Source organism: Aulonocara sp. 'chitande type north' Nkhata Bay, linkage group LG7, assembly GCF_057382095.1.
Source record: "Aulonocara sp. 'chitande type north' Nkhata Bay isolate Kocher_YH1m ecotype deep benthic linkage group LG7, A_spYH_male_GT1.1, whole genome shotgun sequence".
Lineage (NCBI taxonomy): Eukaryota > Metazoa > Chordata > Actinopteri > Cichliformes > Cichlidae > Aulonocara > Aulonocara sp. 'chitande type north' Nkhata Bay.
The window spans coordinates 2,318,840-2,337,760 of NC_141350.1; the positions used below are offsets into that span (position 1 = coordinate 2,318,840).

The 18,921-nt window shown below is 44.3% G+C and overlaps 1 protein-coding gene across 1 annotated transcript in view; it reads left to right on the forward strand.

The window, feature by feature from the left end:
• The window catches only part of cdh13 (cadherin 13, H-cadherin (heart)), a 423,814-nt gene that overhangs the window by 80,777 nt on the left and 324,116 nt on the right, over positions 1 to 18,921 (forward strand). The window lies entirely within an intron of this gene.

Sequence of the window (18,921 nt, forward strand, 5' to 3'; positions counted from 1 at the left end):
GTGTTCATTGTTTTTGTATTTTAACCGAGCAGCTGTTTGCGCGTTTTACACACACTCTCCGGACTACGTTGAGTTGTTGACATGACAACGGCAAAAGCGACGCATGCGCTTTTCACTTGTAAAACACATTGGTGTATGGGTAATGTAGTCTCTGCTCTCGGTGGGACGAATTAGGAAGCGTGCTTGTGAAGGGCGCTCTGAAAAGCGGCAGCGCAGCCAAACAATTATAACAGATGTGCAAATGAGAGTACCGGTACGCTAAAAGCACGTCCTGGGCGCATGGAGAGGTGGCGGTACTCTCAAGAGCTATATTTAGAAGTGGCGGTACTGAGTACCGGCGCGTACCGGCCCACTTAAAGCACTGCAAACACTTGAATATACAGTGAGGCGTAGGGACTGACCTTTTACTCCACGTGCTTGTGCAACAATTGCCACTTTCAGTCCAAGGTGGCTGGTTTGAGTTGTGGATATCTGTGTTATTCAGACATGCTGTCTTTAACCCAAGGCTGCTGTAAATGATCTTTTTCTTTCAGTTAGAATAAAGTGATTGCACACATTTCTTTTAGCTCATTAGTTCATTAGCTTTAGTGTGGATTTCTTTGTTTGTTTTGTGCAAAGATAACTGCACTATGAACACCTGTCAGATGGTCTGTGGCTGCCTGATGGCGGTGGTTGTCACAAACTGAAACTCCTTTGCAGGTAAATAAATCAGCTGTCCCTCTCTAATGGCAGTGTTAATGGTGTTAGTGTTTGCTGAAGAGCTTTGATGGTCGTCCTGGGATTGCCCATTTGTGTGAATGGCCATTGTGCAGCCAGTACGTCTTTGTGTACATCTGCCTGCTCCTGCTTTGCACACAATCAGCAGTGGATGCTGAAAATCCCAACACAGCAGGTGAGCAACCATCACAAAAGCACGGCACAGTTTCCACAGATCAGCCGCAACTTTAAACCATCTGCCTACTGTTATCTACATCTTTCCATCGTGCATTCTTTTACCATCTGTCAGCCCAGACAACGATGCACTCGCACCTCGACATCCGCAGATTTTTAAAAAAGAAAACCAGATGCATAAGCCGCTTCCTTCCATTAGTCCATGCAGCACTTCTGACACTCCTGGAGCCAGTTTAGGTGCTTTGAACATGGAATCTGCACTGTGCTTAACATTCCCACACAAAGCAAGCAGCAGCACATTGTGTGTCCTCTGACACGTTTTCAGCAGTTTGTGCTGCAGTTTGTGGAACCACACAGGCCAACCTTCACTCCCGTGCACATCTGGGAATGTTTGGCACCCACGGCACTGATACCAGTTCATCAACTGTCCTTCCAGGGATAACTTGTGATCGGCACTTTAAGAGGCTTGAAAACTTTCTCCGATTCTTTTTGTCCAACATGAAAACTTATCAACTGTTCAGTAAATACGGAAAGAATTTACTCAACCACTTGTAGCATTTGTATCGTCACACTTCCAGAGTGACTCGGTATATATACTGACCATTTTCCTTTGGTCTAGCTCAGTTAAAGAGGGAAGTCTTGTTGAGGACCGTGACAGCTCTGCAGCACTCATACACGTGTGGACTGTCACAGGCTATAAGCAGGTAAACAACCAGGAACAAAAACAGTCGTGCATAACAGATCTTATAATTACAGTAGATATGCAAAGAGATACTTTTTTTATTCTATTCAGGAGTTGTGATTGTTTGACACACTCTCCCAAAAGCACGAGTGCAAAGACGCGTTGTTCTGGAAGCTGGAATTTGCTGTGAAATTCTGAGTGATGTAATTGTGCGTCTGAATGGGATAATAGGATGATGCTAACATTAAAAATAATTGCTCTATTTACGTTATTTTTTTGTTAGCGTTTTCAAAGAAAGGATGCAAAAGCTTTTATGAAATTTTTAAGGGTCTGAAGTGTCTTTATAATTACCGTGTTTCTACATTGTCCATGTAGAAAAAGGCTTTCTTTGTTTGCTGTTTTTCTCCTCTGCTCAGCTCTGGATGTATTGCACGAGAGTGCTTTCCAAGTTTTATTTATGCCTCCAGGTAATGTATTTTGACAAAATCTTCTCTCCTACCAGCAGGGCAGTAACAAACTCAGCCAGACATCCAGAGCTGGAGCTCTGACCCTGGATGTCTGCTGGGTGAGTCATCTTGTTGTTTTCTGCCTTTTTAGTCTTGAGTGAAACTTCCACTGTGGACAGAAATCCTTGTTTCACACGCTAAAGAATCCCATCTAAGAATTTTGGGCTGACTTTTAACCTGGAAAGCTGAACGAGTCCACAGATTCCTGTGCTACAAGTTAAAATAATAGGAGAAAGGAAAGGAACTATGATTAATCACTTAACATGCATTCAGTGCTTACAAAAGCTTCCTCAAGGGAGAAGCAAATGATTCACAGTTCAGCCTTGTGATCTGTCTCTAGCCCTGAGGGGTTTGAATATAACTTCCTTTCCTGCTCTTTTATCAGACATTTTCTCCTCTGGCCTTTTGTTATAGAGAACAGTGGATTGGCTGTCCCAACACTGACCCCCATTTCTCTTCTCTATTCAGTTGCAGGCTCCAGTGTCTAATTGACCCAGTATCTCTTTTTTGTCTTCTTCCATTCAAAATAGATACACATGCTCCCACGCACACAGTTAGAAACACACGCACACCGTCCACACACCACTTGGTAGTAGATGCCAACTGGTGTGAAGGTCACTACAGCTGCTAGTAGCAAATGAGCAAAATCACTTTGTCCCTCTGCTTCGCCAATCAAAGCCCCCTCCAACTGTGGCGGGAACCCTTTAATTACAGTCCCCACTTCAACAATGTGAGCATGTTAATGATGTTCCACATTCTGTGCTCGCTGGCACACCCTCTAATTATGTCCCCACCCTTCAATAACACGGTTATCAGTGGAGCGAGTGCCAGAGGTTTCCCCGTGACACGCCGCACACCCCCGCAAGCGCCGTCTCAGGGCAGAGTTATGGTCTGTCAGAACAGGCACTTAAGATGTGCTCTCCAACCACCCTGGAAGTAAGCCGTTCTGACTGGGCGTAGCACGAGGCAGGGTAAAAATCAGGGCAAAGTGGGGATAATGGAGGATAATGGTGCACCTTTGCAGGCTGCTTCTTCGCGCGCACACTGATGTGGCATTGGGTTGTTCATACGAAAAAGGGTCAAGATACGTAGCTGCCTTCTCACCTCTGCAGTCACAACACAAAGTGAGTGTGAATGTCAGACTGGAAACTTCACACAGGGTGTAAGCTGCCTGTCTAATGCTGGAAAGCTGCAGGGAGGTGAATATTCGGATGCTATCTGACCCTCGGACATGCAGTTTGGGTATAGCATAAATCGTTCCTAATGGGCAGCTCCTCCGGTGACTACGGCCTTGGCAGCGGATGAACACTCAGGTAGCCTACCCCACTGTCCCCCAGTGACCTGAAATTTAGCTCCTCATTACTCTATTGTCCTCCTTCCTGTACCTCCAGGAAACAGATGAATTGCTCCAGCCCCAGTCGTCGTAGTTCGGCTGAGGCTGGATGCAGTACTGGGCATAACTTTCACCCAGCGCTGCAGGAATTGCAACATGCATGCAGCAACTACTACAAAGTTTGAGGTGTGAGGAATTTATGGTCGCACATTCGCTGTCCGCTGCACTCCTGGGATGGGCTCTGTAAGTTCTAACATACAAAGAGTATTAACAAAACACTGAAAAGTGTCCACTGCATGCTGTATTTTCTTATCTTTGAAGTTACTTCACGGTGAACTCCAGTACTCCACAGGTACTCCAGTACCAGCTTCCAGTCAGGTGCAGTCAGGATCTTGGAGGACTGCACGGGACCTAAACTCCACTTTATGCACACCGGACCTGAAAAGCTTTTTTCTTATGCACAATCAAACAATGAATATATTCATCAAAAGTATAACAGACGCAGTAATAGCAGTTGTATAATATTTTATCTGGTCCCTTTCATATACGATGGGAGAAAACGAGGTTTGCTAGGTCAAGTCTGAAACTCGAATCCTGTCACAGGGAAAAAATGGACGTCATTTTTGAAACAGGTATCTAGTTAAAAATTAATAAAACAAGAACTTTAAACCATTGGAAGCATATCAGAGAATAAGTGTCCTTACATACCTGGGCTCTGTCGGTATTGCCGGGTTCCTTCCTCTGCTCACTAATTCAAGCTGTGAACCCGACCTCTCCTCTCTGTTTTCCAGCTGACTTTCTCCCTCCTTTGTTTTCATGGTCTCTTGCTGTTCTTCTCTGGGGTATCTGTATTGTGACAGGTTGTGCAGTCTGAGTGGTGCTTGACCCCAGTTCAACCTCTGCTACTGTCCTGCATGCTATTCATTTATCTCCAGCCAGGCAGCGCGAAGCCTTTTCTCGTTCGATTACAGCGCACTGATTCTGAAATCAAACGACATCATAGCATCTTTGTGTGCTCGAGCGAGTGCGCTAACAGACCCGTACCTCTCGTACGCACGCACACATGAAAAGCAATACTGCGCTCGAGCACAAAAGCTCCTCCACAGTGCTGTAAAGTGAGCTACATGACTGACCAGGATCAATTTGACATATTGACTGTAATTATTCCAGTGAAGTCTGAGATTTAACCTCGAGTGTAATAACGTCAGCTACTCAGCGGCTCCAGAATAGCACAAGAATAAACAACGCAGGCTATATTTGGAAGCTTTGAGAGGGCTGGAGAGATAAACTGCGTGTACTAGCAAGTCTTATTACATGTAAACCTGACTGTGTAATTGTTTTCTCTAAAACTGCACCAAGATGTAAATAAGGAGACACACTGATAATTAGATAGCACCTTTTCCCACCGCCTGCAGATTAAAACAGAATCAAGGAGAACGTTTTTCTTTCTTCAGATGTCATGGCAAAGAAAACAAAGAAAAAAAGAATATGTAGCATCGTTCCTGTGGCAAATATTTCAGAACGTTTTGCTCTCATTTCTAGATTAACCTGAACACATCTCTAATACTGTGTCCAGAAGGTTCAGCTAAAGAAAATGCAAAAGACCGGAATTTCTTATCTTTATCTTTAAACACAGCAGCCGGTTTAATGACAGTGATGCTTTATCAGAGCCTTATATTTGGTACTACATCATATTACTTCACCGATTTAAAAACTGTGCTCCAGCACCAACAGTGGAAATGAGCGAACTAACACACACTACAGCCCTTCAGCATGACTGAACCCAACCACCTCGGAGCCCAAAGTTTAGCACGATTCCTGCAATCATCTTGTTTTTAATTAAAAATGGAAAATTTGCAACAGAAGCGTCCACCACTCCTGCTCCCCACCACCTGCTCAAGTACAATTACTGTTTCTTTTTCTTTACCAAAATCCTTTATCCACAGATTTTGTCAGGAAACGATACTTTTATTTTGCAGTTGTGATACAAAGTAACAGGAAACCATCACTGGTAAAAGCAAAACAGCCGGATACATTTTCAGCTTTTTTGTGACCCTCATCACAAACACAGCGAGCTGAGGTATTTAAAGCATAGTGTCCTTATTTTTCTTATGAATAAATGAACCGAGGATCAAATTTGAACTGAATCGAGTATGATAGATCGAATCCTTATGGATTGGCAGTTTACCGAAATTCCCACCCTCAGTGTTCAAGGCGCTCTTCTTTAGTACGGGCGAGTCTATCAAGATTCATTTCTGGATGTATTAACCAAATTTAAAAGCCTCTGGCACCATTTGTAAGTCTCAATTTATAAACCTTACAAAGTGAACTGCTAGTGTAAATCAAGTGAGTCACACTTGACAATGTACCAATTGACCTGTGTGTACTAACAGACATTTACAAGTGGCAGCTATCTGACTGTGCACTGACCTCACATCTGCAACGTGTCATTTAATCACAAATAGAGCTGACGAGCTGGATGCTGGCCAGCTGATGTAACTCTGTATGAGCGGCCATAATGAGAAAGGGACATGCAGTCAAGCACTGATACTCTGCTGTCACAGAAGCGGGGGAGAGGTTTCTCAGGAAGTGACATTTTTATCCATAATGACAAGGGCTGGCAGATGTACAGTATCCATCTGAGTGGCCATAATGAGCAAAGGCAGACGAGTGGTCAGGCGCTCGTGGTACACTACGATGGAATACAAAGGAGAGGCAGGGGGCAAGTTTTCTTTCAAGTATTGATCACAGCCCTGATGTATAGCAACTATCAAGCGCCGATGCTGTACGCCGTTTGTTTTAGAGTGAAAGCTCATACTTGGATGGCCTCTGCTCCTATAACGTTCCAAGCAGAGGACCTCGAAAAGATTCAGACAGTAAGTGAATATTAAACGTCTTTGACGACATCCACATAAGCTTAATTATGGAGACTGCCTGTGTTAGACGGCTAACTTATTCCAGCAATTGTTTCAGACAGAATTTCATTACACAGCAGCACTTAAACCTTTACAGTCAGCCTTTTAAATATAATTTCTATTCTTTCACTGCTAAATTCAGCCAGAGCTGTAGTCAAGGTTCTAAAAAATACCCAGAATATTCCCCAAGCAACATTCTGCAGGGCAAAAACAACCAAACCAAGCAAAGAAATCACTTAATCAGGCTTCTGCTTGAAAAGCTTCAGTAATACTGAGTCTCTCCAAATGCTGAAAGCTTATCAAACGAGATGACATCAGCAAAATAGCTGGCTACAAATACACATATCTATTTGGACAACTAAACGAGGTGTGAGGACGTAGTTTGGGATCATATTCCCATGTGACTTATATGTAGCTGTGGTCATCACATTTACCCTTAAATTGACCGAGATCAGAACCTCATATCAGACACAAATCCAGCTCCAAGCAAACACGGCCACATTTCTTTGTGAATCCTGTAGAAGTAACTTCTAGGAATGAATGATAACCTGCTTGCATGCAAACTTTAGAGGATATCAAAGTAACTTTAAAAAAATAATATTTTGCCTTCTGTAGCAAATTGGTTTGACAGAAATGTGCATGCCATCAATCATTAGGCTTCCAACGTCAGTGTAACGAGGAGTGGTGCTTTTGGCCCAATGTTAAACATCTACACAGTACAAACTGTAACTGTTGGATGAAGCACTGAACTTTGGACAAAGTGCTAATAATCTAAGACATAATACTGTATTTGTGTTGTGCGATAGGAGTAATGGCAGTTGTTAACGTCTCCCCGTAATGTCTTGAAAACCACAATGAGGTTATGGGCCTGCGGTGGGTTACAGAGCTCGGGATATACGGTCTAAAGCAGCATTATCCAACTGAATGGCATCGATTAGCATGGGCAGCATCCAGACTGTGTCTTTGATAAGCCGTCTTTAGGGTGTTTGACACCATTACAGCAGTAAACTAGTAGCTTGTTATTTCACACCGACACTTTGGGCATCTGGATCCGCAGAAGCACAGCGGCTTTTTACGGCACGAGTCGGGGTTACATGGCTGCGTTGATGAAAACTGGCTTTTGCAGCTGTGTCCTTGTGTCAGCATCACTGAGTACTGCCATACCATCGGCTCGGGAAGTGCGGCTCTTTGGCTCCTGGATGTCTCTATTAGATGCTGTTTGCGAATGTACAGCTTTATTATTCTGATTTAATATAACAATGCCCCAATATCCATTCTGCTTCCTCTCCTTTCACTTTTTATTTATATCACTGAGTTGTGCCTGCCTCCTTTCCTCATTTTCTTTTCTCTTTCACCCTCCGTACTGACTCGCATCCATGCAGGACCTGCAGCACAACAGATATTAAATCAGATTTATTGTCGAGCAATAAAATAGTGTCTGACCCATGGAAATGTTCCCGAATGTCTAACCCTCCCCCTTCCTTCCCCTTCTATCTGAAACTGAAGGCTTACATCAGTCTTAACTCAGCATGACCATGTGGCTGTTCTTCACTCGTTACATTTTCAAATGGATGCATGTTTTCTAACAGTATTTAAGAGAGTTAAATAGGTGTACTAAAACAGACTGTTAGTACTTTATCTCTATTCATAAAGCACATGAAGTGTTAAACAATGATAAGATGATCATCTATAATCTCGATCATGCCTCTGAAGGGTGTGTTTGAGTGGTAACCAGTCAACAACAGAAAAACAGGTTACTTGTTAATTTTTTTTCAAAGTAATGCAGAGTGCGTGATTACTCACCAGAGTAGGTAATGTGTTGCACTACTAGTTACAATCTTTCTTGTTACTCCATAAAATGATCTGAAATTACCAGGTAACTATAAAAACCTTCTACACCACCTACAATCATATTTGGACTTGCATATGATGTCCATCCATCCATTCGCTTATCCTTTTCAGGGTCGCTGGAGCCCATCCCAGCTGTCATAGGGCGAAAGGCGGGGTACACCCTGGACAGGTCGCCAGTCTGTCGCAGGGCCAACACACAGGGACAAACAACCATTCGCACTCACATTCACACCTAGTGGCAATTTGGATTATCCAATTAACCTATCCCCACAAGCTGCATGTCTTTGGACGGTGGGAGGAAGCCGGAGTACCCGGAGAGAACCCACGCAAACACGGGGAGAACATGCAAACTCCACACAGAAAGACCCCGGCCTGATGGTGGAATTGAACTCAGGACCTTCTTGCTGTGCGGCAACAGTGCTAACCACCGTGCCACCGTGCTGCCTTGCATATGATGTCTCTTATTTTATTTAATGATTTATTTTTGCTAGGAACACAAAACTGACGACACAATGCAAAGAGAAAACCAACAAAACTTTGCAGTGTCCTTAAAGGGGGGCGTTCTGGCTGCTGGGTTGTGGTAGCGATCTGTTAGCATGCTGTCTGTGCGGTATAAGGTGGTTGTTTGTGTCCTGGGTGCAGTTTCCACCATCGCACTCTTGTCCTTTTGCACAAACTAAGAGTAAAGTCCATATCCCAACTCCTGAGAAGCTGCATCACTGTACTGCGCTACCATGTCGCTCTTCACACATGGACTCAAATCAGCTGATTGTAGCGAAGCGTGCAGGAAGAAAATAAAGCAAGTTTGTTTTTTCTTTCTCTTGTCCGGTGCATTGATAGCTGAAGACCTGCTGTAATGCAGTAAACATAATTTAGTAATGCAATTACTACATTTAGTGCAGAAAAACATTACATAATGTAATTACAGTAACACTGCCCTTTGTTACATGCTACACCCAACCCAGCCCACAGAGGGGTGCGTAAGAAGAAGAGGCATCACTAATCCTTATAGAGAATGACCTGAACCAATCCACCGATCCCACAGGCACCATATCAACCCTGTCGAGTATCTTGAGCATGTGGCTGGATGGGAGATTTGCATTATAAATCTGCAGCAACTGTGGGATGAAGAAACAAAGCAGTTATGACCTCGAACGTGTATGTAAGCTAGCAAATATGATGTCAGGTCCATATTCTTAGTTGATTTTTTTCACGAGTATATTGCAGAACTTGTATGGTGGGTCCAAGTTTAAGCTTAGATATATGTCTCTCGCTCATGTTCCAAGGTAGGCTTGGTTAGCATTGTCGGCTGGCTTGGGGACCTTTACTAGAAGCACTGTCCAGCAGCTGATATTAGGAAATACTTGCAGGCACTAGAAAAGGTTGGAGTAAATGATGATGCAGAGGCTGTGATCATGGCAGAAAGAACAACATCAGAAAGAAGGAGCCCCAGAACATCCAGAAATACTGAAGGAAAAAAGTGTTAATAGCATTAGGCGCTATAACCCCCGAACTGGAAGAGTGGCTCCAGCAGATTGCAGGCACAGTATCAGAGGTCTCTGACCAGAGCTGTGCAGGAACTACTGAGACGCTGTGCAGATACCTCCTTTGCTTTTATGGTTAGTGTTCTCGCCAGTGCCCACGCACTGACTTAGTTTAGGCAAGATGGCAGAAAGATGAGGACACGCAAAGATAAATCCACAGACACATAGAGACCTCAGCACAAATTCCCCATTTCCCTTAGAGTCACCTCAGGTCCATCACCTGAAATGATTGTGGCCTCTGAGTGCATGGCAGGAGGAAGGTAACAACTGCAATCCTTCTGTTGGACGGCAAATTGCTGAAGATTAGGGGCATTAGAGTAGAGGAACTTTCCTCAGAGTTTAACAAGCTTCACTTCAGGTTTATATTATGATTGATTCTGTGCTCAGAGCTTTTTTATCAATCCATTAGAGCACAAGCTGCAGTATGGCAGCCATCCAGACACCGGCATTAACATCCCATCTCAGGGCCAGAGACACTGGGAAGGTCAGCGAGGTGGGAGCGGGCTGAGGAAACATTTACTGCTTTGGTGCAATTATTTCAACGCAGCGCACTGCAGCATATCTAAAATATTCAATATTTAGTACTGTGTAAGTGGGCAGAGGACTGCTCTTATATTTATTGCTTTGTTTTTTACTAAAAACTTGAAGACACAAAACTATACTTTAGTGTTAATGGAGTGCAGTCAGATAAACATTTAAAATTGAAGTCCAAATAGTAAATGGCCTGTATTTGTAAAGTGCTTTACTAGTCCCTAAGGACCCCAAAGCGCTTCACACATCCAGTCATCCACCCATTCACACACACATTCACACACTGGTGATGGCAGCTACGTTGTAGCCACAGCCACCCTGGGGCGCACTGACAGAGGCGAGGCTGCCGGACACTGGCGCCACCGGGCCCTCTGACCACCACCAGTAGGCAACGGGTGAAGTGTCTCGCCCAAGGACACAACGACAGAGACTGTCCAAGCCGGGGCTCGAACTCCCAACTCTTGAGCCACGATCGTCCAGAGTGAGATCGTCATGGTTATCATGTACGTTACACGGCGACAGAAGAAAGAAAAGGATTACAAAAAAGGACAAAATAATAATTTTCTGCGCTGACCTCTGGAAACAGACAAGGTACGATTACGCAAACATTACCATCTTCAATTCATAGAGAAAGATTTATACTTGTTGTGTGCGTATCAGGACAAAAGGGCAAAGTAACGCAGCATATTATGCTGAACATGAATATTTAAATGGTTTTCCATTCATCATACTGCGCTGGTACAACTTATTCAGCGACAAATTGGAAGATGAGTGGGCGACACTCCGTGGAAGCTTCCCCCCTCTCTTGTTGGAGTTCAATTTGCAGAACTGTGGCATTCATTAACGCTTAGCCGTATTTATTGGCACAGTCCTGCCATCAGCAGAAGGCAAATCCTGAAAAGTTCAGAGTTATCATTAAATCAAATACTTATGGATTATTCATTAAAAAGGAGAAAATGAAGGACACTTAAAACCTCTGAACCTTTTAGCAGCGAGTACACGCTCTGTAAACACGTACCAGGCTCCGGTGGGAATACTAAAGGAAACGGTCGTGTCCTTTTACAGTGGAGGGAAAATGCTGCCGACATGGTGACATAATCACACAGATTATTAAAATATTTTGACAACATAAATTGCAGTCTAATCATTTACAAACCCGTGTCTTCTTTCTCTTTCTTGGATGTGGCAGCACTGCCGTTTGATATATTCTGTGACGCCATCGTGGACATTATGGACGCCACGATGACTACTAGACTGAAAAAGGGACATTAAGCGTTCTTTGAAATGATGAATTACTGGTTGCTATGGTGATTACCACCGCTTCGAGGGGCTGGGATGGTTTTACTCAACCTCCTCGAGCCTAAAAAGATTTTAAAAAGCATTTTGTGAAACGCTGCGTCATCTAAAAATGTCACACCTGGGAGCCTACGCTACAAAAGCTAGTCATCAGTGTAAAACCGAGTCAAACGAGGGGCTTGTTTTTGTCTGTCTCTCATGTTTACATGAACTTTGTTTCTGATTGTTCTTAGTTATCAAACTGATCATCTATTATTCCCTTTCCTTTCAAAAAGTTACATTAAATTTGAATAATACTTTGTTTTGGGGGGAATTTCAGGACAGGGGAAGAATATGAACAGTCCACACAAACATCAGTTATCAACACTGTACAGTTAGCTCCAGACTTTGTGTGCTGAGAGGAAAGAAATCTTACTCTTGTTTTGCCAAAGATATAAATAGTCATATAAAATAAAAAGCTTTTTAACGTCATGTGATGTGCTTGTGATCAGTTGCCTTTCTTACCCAAGTCAGAATCAAAGTCATGCCGCTGATCTTTCATGGTTAGTGTGGTCAAATGGAACAAATCACTTATACACTCGCAGTTGAAAGACAAAAACACAGCGAGGGAGAAACAAAGAGCAGTTCTTGTTGTCTTTGAGGATGAGATCAATGGCTGCAGATTAGTGGCAATACCTGCCAGCTCTTCCTGATGAAATCAGCACTGGGTGGACTGGCTTTGCTCTGCGCTTTTGAAAAGGAGCAGAGAGTAAAGTGGCTAAAGATGATGCTGGCCCGACATCATCAAAGCTCGGACGCTCATTCTGTGCTACAGCTATTGATATGCGCACTCATTGTAAAATTAATTTATATCAAATACATATTTAGAGACTAGTTAATATGGTGATTTTATGCGTAGTTTGTTTGTAGCAAGACAGACTGTACACATCAGACAATATTTCTCCTCCTCCTGCACACAGCGGCCGTGGTGTCGAGTCACATATGTGTGTTTGTCACAGGGTGAAAATTGTCATGTCAACACCAATGCATAGACCTGCTTGAGTCCCTGTGCAGCATATATAAAAGGGTAGTGGAGACAGATATAGTTGGCTTATTGAGAATAATATGGGCTTTTCTTCATCAGAGCTGAGCCTGGAATATGATTCCTCTGTTTTAGTGCACAGGAGCAAATGGGATTGCGCATACATTTGAGCTTCATAATGTGTTTCTCTATATTCTCTTAAATCAGGTAAGAACTTCCTCACTGACGTTTCATCACAAGAATCAGGAAAATGTTTGTAACCCTTAAAGCCGGTCGGAGCCGGTGTTCTGCACGCTCCGTTTTGCGTAACTATTTTTAAATCCCGGTAGTGCTGCAACCACGTGAGCTAGCGCAATAATTTTTTTTGCATATGAAACCGGAGGAGTTGTACTTACATCTTATGCCATCAGCTTGTCCTCGGTCACGGTTTCCTTCCACATAAAGCTTTGCCCGAAACCGGAAGTGACGTCATTATCGCGGAAATGTAGTTTTTTACCATCAGGGCCTCATGAGCCTATACTGGTGTTTTTAAAAGTTATCTTTGACTTTATGACTTCCTGTGTCGTTTCTGGGATGCTGAGGACTCATATTGCACTGCTGGAAATAGTTTATTTTGATGCATGTGCTGTTTTTTTGCAAATTTGCACTATAATATTTATTTTTGTTTTCCCTGCAGTATATAGAAATTGGTGTATTTCAAAAATAAAACTATGAAGACACTTAAAATAAATTTCCTGTGGTGGGAAACTATTTTGTGCAATTTACAGTTTTGAGGGATAAGCCTCTTAAATTTCTCTCACTAGAAATATATGTTAAAAAAACAAAAACGATTTGTTTGTAGTTTATTGCACTTTTTTGCAATTTATGTAATTACTATGCACTTAATGCAGACATATTATTAAAATCTGGGCTATAATGGTTGTATTGATGTATAGCAACTTGAAACGCTCCCAAAAATGGCTCCACAGCATGTAAACATATAATATAAGCTCTGGCGGACTTGGTTCTATGGTAGGTCTTAAAGGGTTAAATGACATTTTTGAAAGCACATTGTCCGTTATTGTATAAATCCCAGAGCATTTGAATGTATTTTAACCATATTTTTTAGCCAGCAGCAGTCCCACTTTGCAGGTGTTCTTTAAATGGTCACAGTTGTTAACTTGTGCTGGAGACAGAAGTCAAACAGTTTTGTAAAGAAGAGAAGATGAGCTTTGCAGGGATATTTGGTGCATCGCGGTAGCACAAAGCATTGACGAGGTACTGCTGTCTGACAGAGAATCAGCTTTACCTGCAGTCGTCACAGTCCTGCAACTCCTCAACCATTTAGTGCCAAATTCAAATGTTCCCTGAAATATGGGAATGAGTTAATTTTACACCCAGAATTACAACATGGGTGATAAAGGGTTAAAAAGAGAAAAAGCTTCCTGGGCATTTACAGTTTTTACTCTGAATATAATCTCGTGCTTAAATTGGCTGTCTTAGCCATATCTACTTTATAAAGCATAACTGTTATTTACTGCTGATAATGAAGCCAGGCTGATGCAAGACCAGAAAGCTGATAATATTTGGTGTATAATGTGAAATGATGCAGGTACTGTCAGGTTTGCTGTGGCGGGCAGGACGTAGGACCCAAACGCAGGACTCATACACGGGGAGCAAACTCACAATGGCAGCTCTGATACTCATGAAACTCAAGCTAGGGAACTAAACTGGGAACAGAGAACTAGGAAACACCGGGAGCACCTGAAACAAGGACTATCAAAATAAAACCGGAAGTATGAGACAGAAGCAGACTTGACACAGAGACCTGGAAACGTGACGGACTGAGAACCAAGCGCACAAAGCAGAGACTGAATGAGGACATGAAAACGAAACCTTCACTAGAGACGCAGGAACACAGGAGAGGCACAGAGACGAACAGCGACTGGGAGACAAACACAGGCTGAGGGACCAAGATCACTGAGGGCTAAAGAAACACAAAAACATGAACAAACAATAATCAGAGAATATCCTTCCTGTGTGTATATTTCTGTATTTTTAAATATGCATGTTTACATTTTCCTTTTTTTTGGATTCAGTCCCTGTTGGGTCAAACGACACACAAAAAATACAGTTTTCACTCAAAATAATCCTTCAACTCTGCGTGAACCTGCTGGGTTGAAGTTTTTTTAAGAAAACTGTGCCTCTCCTTGAGTTTGGATTGACGCAGGTTACAGTAAATTGCACCGCTGACATGCTTTCCTAACACTTACATACAGAATCACACATATCTGCTGTGTGTGTCCTAATCAGTGTGAAGTGATTCTGTACCCACAATAGATTTTTTTACTGAAGCATCGCTAGTTTCTAAGAGCACATTCATTTGTGTTTATATGGAGCAACACCATTCTCAGCCTAGAATAAAGTGACACCTCCATGACGTGTAGTGTGATCCTATTGCACGAGTTGGTTGCTGTTCTAGCTCACTGTTACTCCATGTAAGTCGGTCACTTTGCATCTGTTTGCCTCGTGTTTACAAAGCTGAAGCGAGTGGGACCTTCTGACACTACTTGACAAAGTATCCACAACATTTCAGCAATGCTGCTTTTTAGCTGCATGGAAGCATGCGTACATATTCGAGCTCTGCTGAGGGATAGAGGGAGCTCTGCCTGTCAGCGTTACGGAGACTGTCCCTATCTCTGCGTGACAGTAAGTGTGGCCCGAGTGACTTTTGGGCAAAACCACACAGAAACAAACGTAGAGAGAAGGAAGAAAGAGGACAAGAGTTAACAGCTGAGCATGAAACACAGAAAGAACAACAAGAGGGAGCAAATCATTAAGCACCGCTGAAATGCTAAACTATGTAATGTGTTTTTCCCACCGGTGCAAACTCTTCTCCCAAAAGTCAGTGTTGCTGCCATTGGTCGGGTCAGTTCTGGCCAAAAGAAGAGAGGATGCTACACAGCCGTAAACACGGCCCTGAATTCAAAATCATCGTAGTTTTCTTTGTTCTATTGGGAATAAAATATGGCTTCACAAGATTTGCAAATCGCGGATACAAGCGGCAGAAATGAGCTTCCTCCGAAGGGTGGCTGGCCTCTCCCTTAGAGATAGGGTGAGAAGTTCGGCCATCCGGGAGGGGCTCAGAGTAGAGCAGCTGCTGCTCCACATCGAAAGGAGCCAGCTGAGGTGGTTCGGGCATCTGACAAGGATGCCCCCTGGGCGCCTCCTGGGTGAGGTGTTCCAGGCATGTTCCTCCAGGAGGAGGCCCCGGGGCAGACCCAGGACACGCTGGAGAGATTATATCTCTCGGTTGGCCTGGGAACACCTTGGTATTCCCCCGGATAAGCTGGAGGAGGTGGCTGGGGAGAGGGAGGTCTGGGCCTCTTTGCTTAGGCTGCTGCCCCCGCGGCCCGGCCCCGGACAAAGCGGATGAAGATGGATGGAAGATTTGCAAATCTTGTACAATGGCTGCATCTGAGAGGATGCAGGCAGGTGATGTGCTGATGGTGAAATAGAATCAAAACAAGTTGTTTTTAGGTGCTGATTAAGCTCGGTGGGATGTTGAAGATAGTTGTGATCAGTAAGATGTCTGAATCACATACATGTGAGTTACGTAAAAGAATGGGGAAAACACGGATGATGCCCTGGCAGGGCCTCCTTGGATGAGGGTGTCTAGTGATAGTGGCCGAAACACCCGATGAATCCAAGGTCCACTACTGACGATGTGTCCCGAGTTTTAATATGATAACCTAGATCAGAAAGGGAAAAAATGGCAGATTAGCCTGGGTAAAAGACCGAAACACTCTGTGAAGTTCAGGCACACAACGATGTGTCCCTCTGGTAAAGTTTCCGGGCTGCCTTTCCTCATTACAGCCATCCTTCAAGATGGTCTCCATTTAAAGCAATGCAGTATCAGGGATTGCAACATCTAGTCCTTTTACCGAATCATGAATGTTCTGTAATCGAAGGATCAAACAGAGGAAGGTGAGAGGAGTAAACAGAAGTTTTATCAGGAAGCATTAAAGGCTGAGTTTCACCTGATCCATAATCAGAAGGTGCAGGTCAGGTCTGGGTGTAGGGAGGAGTGTTTCCTGGCAGGCTATCAGCAGCCCCCTGTGACTTTTAATGAATAGAGGCCAACTAGAGAGAAGGAAGGTAAACAGATAATGGAAAATAAACCACAAGTAGAGACAAACATAGGCCTTAGTCCTTTACCTTAAATAGCCGAGCAGGGTAACCGCTCAATAAAAGCTGTAGACACGGGCGGCGTGATAACAAAGGAGTTGAGAATCTGCATCCATGTACTTTTATATTCTTTATCTCTTCCTGTCCACCCCGGTGCGTCGCAGACGGACGCCTGCCTCTGATAGCTTTGTATCTAGCAGCGAGCTGCTGATTAGCAGCTTTCAAACTTGAATTGCATTGCAATTTGCAGCCTTTGAGAACAAATTGCGATAGCATCACCATTTTGAACTCGGCTCTTCCAGACAGGTCCCGAAGAGGTGTAACCTCCCTGTCGATGTGGCAGCGTTTTTGGTTCAGCAGTGTTTCTGTTGCATTGGGTTTCCATCTGTCGCTGCCACGGGCGCCAGGGTTTTGGCCAAACTTTGCTTTGGTTGTTGTTTAGACACAATAAACACAAACAAAGACAGGAGACAGTAATATACTCTTAAAACCATCCATTTCAAGTTTACCTACTGAGGCTATTACACAAAGCACCCTTTCAAGGTGAATGAACATGCCATCTAGGTAAAGCTGAAAGTGCTCAGATTGACATGCCAAATCCCAACAGGGAAAAAATAAAGTGCATTCAAATGAATTCTGCTGGATAGCAGCTGGTGCCTGCAGCTGACGCGCTTGTTGTTTTTCAGCTCCTCGCTTCACACCTCTCTCCCTGTTCCTGTGCGGTGAAGTGAGAGGTGTGTGAGGTGGAGGTATTGACAAGCTTGCCAACTAGAAAGGGGATTTGAGCAGACTGACAGTGAGGAAATGATACTGTCGGGGTTACACCAGCTCACTTACCACGCAACTCTACACCCCCCCGGGGATGTTGGATTTGCATCGCAATAGGGCACGTCTGCTTGAATGCAACGTACCACTGAAAGTTTCAAAGTCAAATTTCTTCCGTAGAGTGAGAGAAGTCCTCGTTACACACACTGGTAGCCAGCTGGCAGTGGTCGCAGCATCTTCAGTCTTAATGAGTCACCGGGCCGATTTACAGTCCCCCTTTGCTCTTTTGGAGGCAGGAGATTATGCTGTGCAGAGGAAGCACGCCTTCTGTGCGCTCCGTGGAGCTGTGAGCTGAGCTGAATAAAAACTAAACAACTTGTTTTACTCCCCGAGTCCTAGTTTGAATCCCTTTGGACACAAGCAGCAAATGTGTTCATTTATTTTAAACTCTGTGCTTCTTTGATAGCACAGTTACATATTACCAGCATATTCAGAGTGATGAAATAATTGATAGTAAATTCCTTAAATATTTAATTTGAATTGATTTATGTCAGTGCACGTGGCTGATAAAAGCATGTGAAAATGGTGTGCTCTTTTTCCATCCATCCATCCATCCTCATCCGCTTTATCTGAGGCCGGGCCGCGGGGGCAGCAGCCTAAGCAAAGAGGCCCAGACCTCCCTCTCCCCAGCCACCTCCTCCAGCTTATCCGGGGGAACACCAAGGCGTTCCCAGGCCAGCCGAGAGATATAATCTCTCCAGCGTGTCCTGGGTCTGCCCCGGGGCCTCCTCCCGGTGGGACATGCCTGGAACACCTCACCCAGGAGGCGCCCAGGAGGCATCCTCATCAGATGCCCGAACCACCTCAGCTGGCTCCTTTCGATGTGGAGCAGTAGCGGCTCTACTCTGAGCCCCTCCCGGATGGCCGAACTTCTCACCCTATCTCTAAGGGAGAGGCCAGCCAGCCTTCGGAGGAAGCTCATTTCTGCCGCTTGTATCCGCGATCTCGTTCTTTCGGTCACTACCCACAGCTCGTGGCCATAGGTGAGGGTAGGGACGTAGATCGACCGGTAAATTGAGAGCTTCGCTTTTACACTCAGCTCCCTCTTCACCACGACGGACCGGTGCAGCGTCCGCATCACTGCAGCTGCAGCCCCAATCCGTCTGTCGATCTCCGGCTCCCTTCTTCCATCACTGAACATGACACCGAGATACTTGAACTCCTCCACTTGGGGCGGGAACTCGTCCCCGACCCGGAGTGGACACTCCACCCTTTTCCGGCTGAGAACCATGGCCTCAGATTTGGAGGTGCTGATCCTCATTCCCGCTGCTTCACACTCGGCTGCGAACCGTTCCAGTGCGAGCTGGAGGCCCTCACCCGATGAAGCCAACAGAAACACATCATCTGCAAAAAGCAGAG